Genomic DNA, 12649 nt, shown 5'->3' with positions numbered 1-12649 from the left:
GGGCCAACAACTCTTGGTTTTTGCAACACGATAATGCACCGTCTCACACTGCACTCGTTCTTCGTGACCATTTCACCAAAAATTTCACGCATATCGTTCCGCAACCACCGTATTCGCCTGATTTGGGTCCGGGTGACTTCTGGATATTCCCAAAACTCAAGAGACCACTCCGGAGAACGCGTTTCGAGTAGATTGAGGAGATAAAAGCTGAATCGAAGAAGGTACTGATGGCTATACCGGAAATGGACTATTTGGCATGTTTCGGGGATTGGAAAAATCGTTGGCATAAGTGTATTTCATCGAGAGGGGACTATTTTGAAGGGGATGAAATTGATTTACAAGAATAAATAAAGATTTTTCATTTTACAACCAAATTCACCTTACTTTTTGCCCACAGTATTATATCCCAGTTTTTTGGAAAAAATGAGCGTTTCACGCGCGACTCAGGTCCTGAGCAATTCGGTAGCCTCTGGTATCGACATGGCCTTGTCCCAAAATTTATTAGGCAGTGACGACTACGTGATAAAATGCGCTAAGCCCACACAGATGTTCGTTAAAAAAATGAATGATCTCTTCGATGAATTGGATGCAAAAAATTTCCAGTCGAAAAATCCTTCAAAGTGTCCGATTAGGCGGGGTGACAGCAAACAAATTTATAGATTGAATGAACATCTAGATTTTTTGCGGTCATTCAAGTTGCCGGGAAACGCACGCGTGAAGTGCATAGAAGGTTTCCGCATAACGATTTTAGCGATGCAAAAGTTATGCGAGGAACTTTTTATCGAGCAAAGCTCCCTCAAATTTATTTTCACCGGGAAAATAAACCAAGATGCGTTAGAAAACTTTTTCTAAACTTTTCTTTCTCACGAAATTCAATACATAGTTGTGCGACTGATCTCCATGAAAATTTTACGCCAGAGATTTGAGAAAAAAGGTTCTAACTGTACAGATGATGACGATCGTCATCTTGAGACAGAAGTAGGAGACCAGCGAAATGACGATCTCGTTTTAGAAGAGATTGATGTGGAAGACTTAAATTTTGCTGAAGAAAGTAATGAAGCTGAGGTACAAGTGCAGCGTTACTTCACAGGCTATGGTATTTACCAGAAAATGCTGTGCAAGTTAAAATGTGAAAAGTGCACCCGCGCCATGATGAAAACAAAAGGGGAGCTGAAGTTGCATTTAGAAGCCCTGATAAGATCAAAAAACTTCACGGATGACAGCGATTTAAGGCTTGTCAATCCTGAAGACAGGGGTTTCGAAGTGTGTCGATACCGTCAGCTCTTCGCAAAATATGCCCACATTGCAGGTCTTAGGTGTTTAATGTTGTCCGCTCTAAAAGAAAAAACACAAAAAGTATTTCCCGACTGGTTTGTAGAATCTGGCGAATGTAGAGATCATCGCGAGAAGCTATTAGATTTTCTGTTAACTGTCCTTTTATTCAAGAATGCAAAGTGGCTCTTGCGAAATGAGGTCAATAATGTCAAAGAAAGAAAAATGCAAAATAAATTAAAAAAGCTGTAGGTTATAAGTAGGTTGTAAGCCAGGGCCCCCAAGAAAAGAGATTCGCCGTTCACACAGGTAATTAATAATCTATTAGCTATCTTTTGCATATGATGATACCTATTCTTTTATTTCAGGGTTTTCCATTTTTCTATATTTCAGGTTTTTTTTTATTTATATATTTTACAGGTATTTTCCGTTTCAGGTTTTTCTATTTTTTAGTCTATTTTACAGGTTTCTTTCATTTAAGTAATGGGAGCATTGCTGGCATACGTAGTTTTAAAGTTTCCCCCATAGTAAGGGTAGAAGTTCCTAAGAGATCGCTGGGGAACATTAAATCGAATCATTTCCAACAAGTAGGGACAATCAATTACTCCAGTAATAATATTATGAGTAAAAGACAGACACAGTATAGTCCTACGAATCTCTAAGGACTTGAGACTTATAAGCATGAGACGAGCAGAATATGATGGCATGGGATCAATAAAATTCAGGGACCGAAGGGCATATTTGAGAAATATTTTTTGCACACGTTCGATTCTATTAATAGCTTGCTGACTACAAGGTCTCCAAATAAAAGCAGCATATTCTAAGTGAGATCTAACAAAAGATGTATACAGTAACTTAATGGTATAGGGATCAGAGAACTTAGTGGCGTTCCGTCTGACGAAGCCCAACATCGAAAAAGATTTAGAAGTAATATAATTTATATGGTTATTAAAAGAGAATTTGTTATCGAAGATGACGCCAAGGTCCTTAAACTCACTAACACACTGCAGGGCACATGCCGAGATCCTGTACTTAGTGCACAAAATATTAGATGTTTTAGAGTAAGATATTTGGAAGCACTTAGATAAGTTCAGCGAAAGTCGTGAAATCTGGCACCAGGAGTAAAGCCTATTCATATCGGCTTGAAGTTTAGTGGCATCCTCTTGCGTCTTGATCGCTGAGAAGATCTTAAGGTCATCAGCATAAAGCAAAAATTTAGCAAATGTGAAACAACTTTTGATGTCATTAATAAATAACACAAATAAAAGCGGTCCCAAAATACTTCCTTGCGGAACACCTGAGATGGCAGCAAAGGAGGTAGATGAAATACCATCGATTGTTACAACACAGCGTCTATTGCTCAAATAAGAGTTTATCCATTGCAGAAATGTAGAATGAAAGCCAAGACTAGCTAATTTTTTAACTAAGATTCTATGAGAAACTTTGTCGAAGGCTTTCGAAAAGTCGGTGTAAATACAGTCAACCTGGAAGCCAGCGGACAAAGAATCAATGCAGTATTCACTAAAAATGGCCAGATTAGATACTGTAGATCTGTTAGCAATAAACCCATGCTGATTAGGGCAAATTAAAGATTTAACGGCAAAACTCAGCTTTGCATAGACCGCATGCTCAAAAATTTTGGAAATAGTCGACAGCTTAGAGATAGGTCTATAATTTCTAACGTCATTTTTATTGCCACTCTTAAAGAAGGGCGTAATGAAAGAGAGTTTCCATGCGTCAATAAAACACCCCGACGATAAAGATTTGTTGAAAATAATTTTCAGGGGATAGACGAAGGCCGGACAGTTTTTTATCAAAACTGCTGAAAGTCCATCAGCATCAGTTTGAGAGGATGATTTCAATTTAGTTAAAGCATTACTAATATCCTCAGAAGAGAGGCAAAGACCTCCAAAGTTCAGGGCATAATCTAAGTCAGAAGAAAAGTCGGATGGGCGATCAAGTTCGTCGTCAGCAAAATTAGATTTAAAAAATTCAGCAAACAAGTTTGCCGCTTCAGTTGGGGTTCGCGCTTGGCTATTATCGAAAAACATACCAGTGGGAACACTGGCACTACTCCTTCTAGATTTTATGTATTTCCAGAAGATTTTGGGATTCGCTTTAATGTTTAACTCTATATTGGTAATATAGCTGTTATAGAGAGATTTATTTAAATCATTGAAATCCTTTAACGCTTGCTTATATTTAACGAAGTACAAATGATTCTTCGTAGATTTAAACTTCTTGAAATAATTATTTTTAAGATTTTTAAGCTTCTTCAGAGACTTAGAATACCAGGGCAATTTATAGGGCTTTTTCTTTCTGAGCGGAATGTTATCTAAGCAGAGTTTAGACAAAATGGACTTAAACGCAGAAAAACTACTAGATGTGTCAAGTTCAGCAAATAAATTATCCCAATTAATGTCATTACAATATCAATATATTCGTTCAGCTCAATAAAATAAATATGTATCTGCATATGAAAAATCGTTCCTATGGACGTGCAAAAGCAAACACACATACATATATAGTACATAAATACATGCATACAAACTGCCATAGACATACTTGCATATGAGGCTGCGAGCACTTGCGACAGAAAAAATATTTCGATTTGCTATTGCTGTCGAGAATTTAGAACACATATTTACATACATATATTGATGCATACATATGTACGAGCCGCGGCCACTCGACTTGACAAAAATTCAAGATTTACCAAATATTGGCAAATAATTCAACGCGAAATATTCCAATATTGACTATTTTCGAATTGACGAGAAAATTGTCATATGGGCATATGAGCATATGAGCTCGAACTTAGTGTTATAGAATATTTTGGATTTTTCAGCGTCGTTGCGACTAAAAAAATCTGACCGCTGCGACTGCTCCTATGCATGTATTTTGTTCTTGCAGTCGCTAGGCTTATAATTTTAGCTTTGGAAACATACGCGTGCAGAGGCATAAAGTCAGTGCTTTGTGTGTGCCGTTGTATGTATGTACATACATACATATGTATGTGTATACTAATAAGCATAGTTTTGCTGGGAGTCGAGAATGTATGTATATGTATGTACGGACATACATACAATAGGGCATCAATATACCAATACGTGAGGTACGTCATGGTTGCTTCAGTACATTGAACTTTTGCTTAATTGTTTCTTACATGTGTATGTATACATGTACATACATATGTATGAAGTAAGAAACAGTTTAAACAGATTTTGTTACTAATCCAAATATACATACTTACGGTAACATACGAATATGCTTTTTTATCCTATAAAATATGTAAATATGGAGGATATCTTGGGTTTGTTAAAATTATTCTTTTATTTATTTTGAATATCAAAACTTGTATACAAACCATGCTTGTATACCTCCTGCAATAGGATGTGGATGAAAAATTACAGAACAGAAATAAAAACGTAAGCCTCAAATGCCTTGCAAAATGCTGTCGGTCAATTTTATTTCAAACAAATGTATAACAATGCCTATTTTCTTTTTGTCCAAAAATAACAAATATACTATATGTATATGCAAATACATACGTTTCTTTGAAGTTTTCTTTTATTTATTTTAAATTTCAAAGTTTTACACTATCTATAAAATGCATACATACATATATTATTCCATGTAATAAATCTAAATTGAAAAAAAATTCGTTTGCAAAGGAACAAATGAATGCATATTCAAATGTAAATATGATAAGACGATGCGTCGTGAGATAGGTCAAGGTTCCTGCAAGTGCGTATGCACATACATATAAGAATGTAACACTATAAGAATTGAAGATCCAATTGAACTTTTGCACAAACATAGCTAACATAATACATATACATATGTATGTATATATTGATATACATATATTTACATGCATACATATGTCAAAATACCAAAGCACTTGTATGCTCTATGAATTAATTTCGACTCAAAAAATTAGTAAAAATTTTCATCAAATTTGTATAGTTTTCAATTTACTAAAATGCACATACCAAGATGTGAGAGGTCGTTTTATAATGCATTTTTTTTAAATTAAATCAAAATATTAAAGTTACTTTGATTTGAAATGTTGGCGCATATAATAAATATTCAATCATTTTTTTTCATCACCTTTGTTTGGCTCTGCTCAGTTTTTGGTTTCTGTATGAAATCAAATTGACGAATGCCGACGGCATTTTGCAAGGCATTTGCTTGTGCATTTTTATGTTCCCTTGGTAAACGAAAATTTATTCAATTTGTATTTTCAAACAAAGGTGATGCGCCAACATTTCAAATCAAAGTAACTTTAATATTTTGATATTTACCTCTCACATTTTGGTATGTGCGTTTTAGTAAATTTAAACCTAAACAAATTTGATGAAAATTCTGACTAATATTTTGAGTCGAAATTAATTCATAGCGTACAAGTGTTTTGGTATATCGACATATGTATTTACATTTGAATATGCATTTATTTGTTCCTTTGGCAAACCAAATTTTTTTCAATTTAGATTTTATTACATTGAAAATAACACAGGCCAACAACCAAAAAACTTTTTCGATAATTTTAACTAAGGTTTTAAGGTTTTTTTATGCTGAAAACGAATATGACCTTGAAAATGCTCCAGCACGTCAGGATTTTTGGCAATTTGAGGTTAAAAAGTCAAAAAATGCAGATTTTGGCCATTTTTTTAATTTTTTTTTTGGGCAAGATAAAGTTTTTTTTTTAATTTTCCACAACGGCATCGCAAAGTACTAGTCTTCGGCTTTACAATCCATTTTTAAAAATATTTTTACGATTAATATAAAAAAAGTTATTCTATTTAACTTACACACATTGCTAAGAAGGTATTGAAGATGGTTTCCGTATAGTTTGGATACCTATTGGTGGATAGGGCTCGAGATATAGGTCAAAACGTGGACCCGGGTAACCTTCGGATGTATATGTACAATATGGGTATCAAATGGAAGCTGTTGGTGAATGCTTTAGTTCAGAGTATTTTTCATGCCGCTCCGTGACTAGGGTCTCGAGATAGAGACCAAAACGTGGACCCTAGAATGTGTTTGTACAATATGGATATCAAATTGAAGCTGTTAGTGAATGCTTTAGTACAGAGTATTTTTCATGCCGCTCCGTGACTGGGGTCTCGAGATATAGGTCAAAACGTGGACCCGGGTAACCTTTGGTTGTGTATGTACAATATTGGTACCAAATGAAAGCTGTTGTTAAGTTCTTTAATACGGGGTAATTTTCATACCTATTGATGACTAGGGTCTCGAAATATATGCCAAAACGTGGACCCGCCGTGTCTTTGCACCGAATTAAACCAAACTTACGCACATTGTTAAGTAAGTATTGAAAATGGGTTTCGTAAAGTTTGGTTGTAATTCGGAGCACTGGCAACGGGTACAACGTTCTTTTGAATCAGCCTTTTAACGCTTGGGGCGGAACTGAACTGTCAAATTGACAGTGTGAGTTACAATGTGTCAATATTTCTTTCTGATTTGGATGCCATACGGAAAAAACGTAAGTGCAACATGTAAAAATCGTTTGTGAATTTTTTTGGAGTGGATTTTGGAACAGTGAATAATTTCTTACAAAATTTGAGAATTTAATGTGAAATCCGAATGAAATTATGTGTTCGTGGAAAAAACAATTTATTTCGTTTTTTTTTTGAAAAATATAAATGGATAATGGTTAAAAAAGCTCCAATCCTTAATAAAACATATAAATTGAAACGAAAAATTCATGGATGATCAGGAAAAAAGACGATTGTTTATTCATATGCGTTGATTTGAAATTTAAAAACAATCTTCTTTTTTCCTGATTTTCAATTTATATTTTATATATTATTTACTCAAAAACAAAAAGAAAAACAAAAAATATTGTTTATGCCAAAGCGCTTGAATAAAGAATAAAGAAATAAATAATATGAAACCCATATATTTTCTGTTCTAAACCATATCTATTCTATTTTAGTGTGCCCAGCGAAGGGGGCCGGGTTTGCTAGTATGCATATAAATACAGGGTTGGCCATATTAAACTGACCCATTGAGTAACCCTATAACTTTTTACTGTAATTTCAGATCAGCTAATGACATACCGCGTTGGAAGCGTCAGTCGGAGATTTATACCATGAAACAGTACACCCCAATAGAACGCGCTGAAATTGTTCAGCTGTACATTCAAAATTCCTTCTCGATTGTAAAAACGCAACGTGCGTGGAGAAAAAAAAATAAAGTGAAAAGTGCGCCGTCAAAGAACGCAATCAAGCAAATGCACAAAAGATTTTTGTCTTCCGGCACTGTGGCTAATACCCGACGTCCAAATAAAAAGCGGCCAAGACGATCTAACGAAAATATCGCGGCCGTACGAGCCAGTATCGAGTCATCGCCGCGAACGTCAGGTAATCGTCGTTCTGCTCAGTTGGACATCCCTCGGACCACTCTACGACGTATCATTCGTTTGGATTTGGGGATATTCCCGTACAAAATACAACTAAATCAACAACTGTTGCCGGCCGACAAGCCTCGTCGCTTGGAATATGCCAATTTTGTCGTCCGAATGGCCCAAACTGATAAGGATTTTTGGCATCAAATCATTATGAGTGATGAGGCCCATTTCTCCTTGAACGGAACCGTAAATAAGCAAAATTGCTGTTTCTACGCCACTGAAAACCCTCAAATTATTGAAGAGGTACCTCTCCACGACCAAAAAGTTACAGTCTGGTGTGGCATTTGCGCTGATATGGTCATTGGGCCGTTCTTCTTTGAAAATGGTCAACACCAACCATTGACCGCCAATCAAGAGCGTTATCGGGCCATGATAACCGATTTTGTGATGCCGATTGTTCGTGAAAATGGTATGGAGCACTTCTGGTTTCAGCAAGATGGCGCACCACCACACACAGCACGAGCCACCGTCAACTTATTGAAGACTTTGTTCCCTGGCCGTTTGATATCAAAAAGCGGCGATTTTGACTGGCCGCCACGATCACCGGATTTGATGCCACCGGACTTTTTTCTTTGGGGCTATTTGAAATCTAAGGTTTACGTCAACAAGCCAAAGACACTAGGCGCACTTAAGGCCAATATCCGACGGGAAATAGCCGCCATATCGGCCGAGACGCTGGCCAAAACTATGGAAAACGCCGAAAAACGGGCACATTACGCTATACGAGCTAAGGGCGACCACTTGCGCGATATCATATTCAAAAAGTGATGTAAACGAATCTCCTTGAACTAAATTAAATGTTTTTCACAATGAAACACAAAAAAATGTTTCTTTTTCCATATTTTTTTAATAATCACATGGGTCAATTTAATATGGCCAACCCTGTATGTGAATTGAATTCAAGCAAAACAATGCTTATTAATATACACATATGCATGTGCATACAACCGCACACACAGGGCACTCACTTTATTCCTCAAAATTCGTATGTCGTTCAAAGCTAAAATTCTATGCCTAGCGACTACAAGAACAAAATGCAGTCATAGACGCAGGCGTAGCGGCCATCATTCTAGTTGCCATAGCGCTGAATAGTCGCAGCGGCGCCGAACAGTTTCAACTATTGTACTGTACAACAAAAACTCATCATCAAAAAATTCATTGATAAATTCGAGCTCATAGTTCTAAGAGCAAGTACTTTCATTCATAAAACGAGCCGCCCATATGCCAATTTTCTCGACAATTCGAAAATAGTCAATATTGGAATATTTCGCGTAGAATTATTTGCCAATATTTGATAAATCTTGAATTTTTGTCAAATCGAGTGCCCGCGGCTTCGTACATATATATGCATCAATATATGTATGTAAATATGTCTTTCTAAATGCTCAACAGCCGCAGCTGCTGTGCGTCAAGTGCGCGCATGAGCATACAGTAAGTTGCAGAAGAAAACAAGTAGCTTAAAAAAAGGTCTGATTGGAACATTTTAATACTAAGATAAAATTTGGAAACAATTATTTTATGTTAACTGATAGTAGGCAAATTGGTAATTAGTAGATTACTTTACGTATGTAGTTCTTGAATTGATAAAAAGTGCACAAAACCTATGCATATATCTGCAAAGTTAGAAACTTCTCTGAAATCAGAGCATTTTAACCCTATACGCATAACCTTCGTCGAATCGTCGAACAGACGATAGAAATATCGTTGTAACTTTTTAATATGCAGGATGATCGCCATACCTTTACTTGTCAACTCAGTATTCATTGAGCTCTCTTGAGAAGCTTACGTGTGAGGCGCGTAGTTGAGTAGTTTTTTGAGACTCCGAGAAATTGTACGTCATTTCGACGAATGGTTAGTATTTGTGTGCTTTTTTTTTAATGGTTTTTTTAATGTCGTCAAGAGGAGTGTTATCTGAGGAATCTATTCTTCGTTCCTTATTGCAGGAGGAAGATGCCAGTGTGTTGGATGACTCGTCTGGCAGCGAACTTGAAGATAATGAGGAGCTTGATGATGTAGAAAGCGATCACGTAGACGATTATTCAGATAATTCAGTGTGAATAACTCCCTAAATATACACGATCAATATTCTCTTGTTTCGCTAAACCGTTCACTAGAGTCCCGTTCTCCTTCAGTTCAACTTTCAAAAATATAACTGATCCACTTGCATTATTTGAGCATTTTATGACCGATCAAATGTTAGAAAAAATTGTGAAGTGGACAAACTCGGAGATTACAATCAGGAAAGAAAACTATGAGCAAGCTTAATTTTCACAGAGTGAAACTAGCAAATTTGAGATAAGAGCTCTGATTGGTATTTTAGTACTAACTGCAGCGTTGAAAGATAATCATTTGACACTCAACGAATTGTTCAATATAGAGTATTCTGGGACTAGATATATATCGTGCATGAGTAAAGAGAGATGCGACTTTCTTCTTCGGTGTCTACGTTTTGATGATAAAATCTTACGATTACAAAAGCAAACAGAATATCCTTTTATACCCATAAGAAACATTTGGGAATTACTCATGGCTCAGTGCCGTCAAAACTATATGCCTGGAACAAATGTCACAATTGATGAGCAATTATTAGCGTTTCGTGGGAGATGTAAATTTCGTATGTATATTCCGAATAAGCCGGCAAAATATGGCGTTAAATTGGTTATGATGTGTGACAGTTGCACTAGATATTATATATGATTGATTCAATGCCATATCTTGGAAAAGGACAGATACTGGAGTGCTGCCTTTAGGAGAGTATTTCGCCAAAGAACTTACTCGTAGTATACATGGCTCAAACAGAAATGTTATCATTGATAACTGGTTTTCGTCAATACCACTAGCGAAGCAGCTACTGCAGCAGCCTTATAAGTTGACAATTGTAGGAACATTGCGAGCAAACAAAACAGAAATCCCAGAAGAAATGAAAAATAATCGGTTGAGAAATATCAATACATCGATGTTTTGTTACAATGGCCCACTTACTCTACTGTCATACAAACCTAAACCCTCTAAAATGGTTTACCTATTATCACCTTGCGATGAAGAGGGATAGGTGAATCCCGAAACAAAAAAGCCGTCTATGGTCGAGTTTTATAATAGTGCAAAAGGTGGAGTAGACACGTTCGACCAAATGTGCTCAGTAATGTCATGCAACGAAAAACCAATCGATGGCCAATCTGTGTATTTTATGGTATGATAAATATATCTTGTATCAACAGCTACATAATTTATTGCCATAACGCTTCTGTACTGGGACAATCAATAATTACCCGGCGTGAGTTCATGAAGCAGCTATATTCAAAACTTGTAGAACCTTGGCTCAAAACCCGATTAGAGTGTCGCACAATGGCACGGAATGTAAAAGGCAATATTCTACATGTATTAGAAGGAAATGGGGTCAAAAGTCACGATGAAAGTCTGCCATCAACCAGCAATGAGTTTCAGCCAGTAGAAGTACCCAATCCCAATAAGAGAAGAATCTGTAATCTCTGCTCATATAAAAAGATACGTATGACAAAGTCATCATGCTCGAAATGCAATATTGCAATTTGTGGTGAACACAAACTCGACTTTTACACACAATGTGCTTCAAAAAATTTGCAATGAATATAGTTAAATATCGCCAAAGAAGAAAAGGCTGTTTTTGTTGCGTTTTTTTTTTAGATTTTATAAGTATGTTATCTTACAGAGATCTCAAAAGAGAGCGTTTTATAAAAACATAGATTATAAAAAATATACTTACAAAAAATTTAATTTATTGTGTGTTTTACTTAAGAAATACTTGGTTAATATAACTGTGTGTTAAAACTTTCAGAAATATATATTTTCAACCGGTTTACATATCGCGAATAATAGCTCGTCGAAATGACGAATGGTTATGTTTAAAAGGGCAGCTTAGAAGGTTATGTGTTTAGGGTTAAGGTGCTTGTAAACATGTCAAGGTTACTGTACAAACAATGCTGTGCCTATGAATGTGCGCTGCGCTATTGAATGCGCGCTGGATTTCTTGAGAAGTTTTACCGTTTTATTTCGAGCTGTGGCTGGTGAGCATACATACACACAGCATATACATATGCGCATATGTAAGTTAACACGAGCTTTGTTAATTCTTCGCTGACTTGACACTTACGCTAGTTATTGACCCAAAAGCCAATAATAGCAGTGTCGATATAAATGCAATAAATTAATAAACAGGAAACTGTTTTCCTTTTTATTAATATTTGCAAAGTACATTAACCGGTAACTGCTGACTGGTATTTACGCTAGCTGTTGACCAAAAAGCTAATAATTGCTACGTCAACAGAATTATGTTAAAAGTAATATGTTAAAAGTAATAAACAGGAAATTACCCTTTTATGCCTAATAAGCGTCTGGTGCATATTCAAAGTAATATAAAAACTAAAGCATGTAAATTTAGTTTTAAGTTATAAAATTAACTTCAAATAAAGCGGGCATACTGCCTAGCCAATTTAAGTTTAAAATTGAACTTCGAATAAAGCAGGCATAGCCTAGCATAAATACTAAAAAGTATTTTTTTTTCGCGTTCGCAATAGCAGAGAACGTAACTGGCGCCCGAGCACAGTTCACGAAAAAATTCGCGAGTGAGCAAAAATCCTTATAAAAGGACAAACCCGCGAAAAAATTCGCGAGTGAGCAAAAATCCTTATAAAAGGACAAACCCGCGAAAAAATTCGCGAGTGAGCAAAAATCCTTATAAAAGGACAAACCCGCAAAAAAAATTCGCGAGTGAGCAAAAATCCTTATAAAAGGACAAACCCGCGAAAAAAATTCGCGAGTGAGCAAACAAAAAAAATTTCCTATAAAAGGACAAACTGAAATTGGGAAAGTGGCCCTCAAGTAGCGGTAAATAGCAAAAGAGAAGGCATTATGTGCCAGCCATCTCAATCTCAGCAGCAGCAGTAGAAAAGGTGGTAAAACCAG

Source organism: Anastrepha obliqua, chromosome 3 (genome assembly GCF_027943255.1).
Source record: "Anastrepha obliqua isolate idAnaObli1 chromosome 3, idAnaObli1_1.0, whole genome shotgun sequence".
Taxonomy (NCBI): Eukaryota; Metazoa; Arthropoda; class Insecta; order Diptera; family Tephritidae; genus Anastrepha; species Anastrepha obliqua.
The sequence above is the reverse complement of the archived record's forward strand: the minus strand, read 5'-3'. Positions refer to the sequence as shown.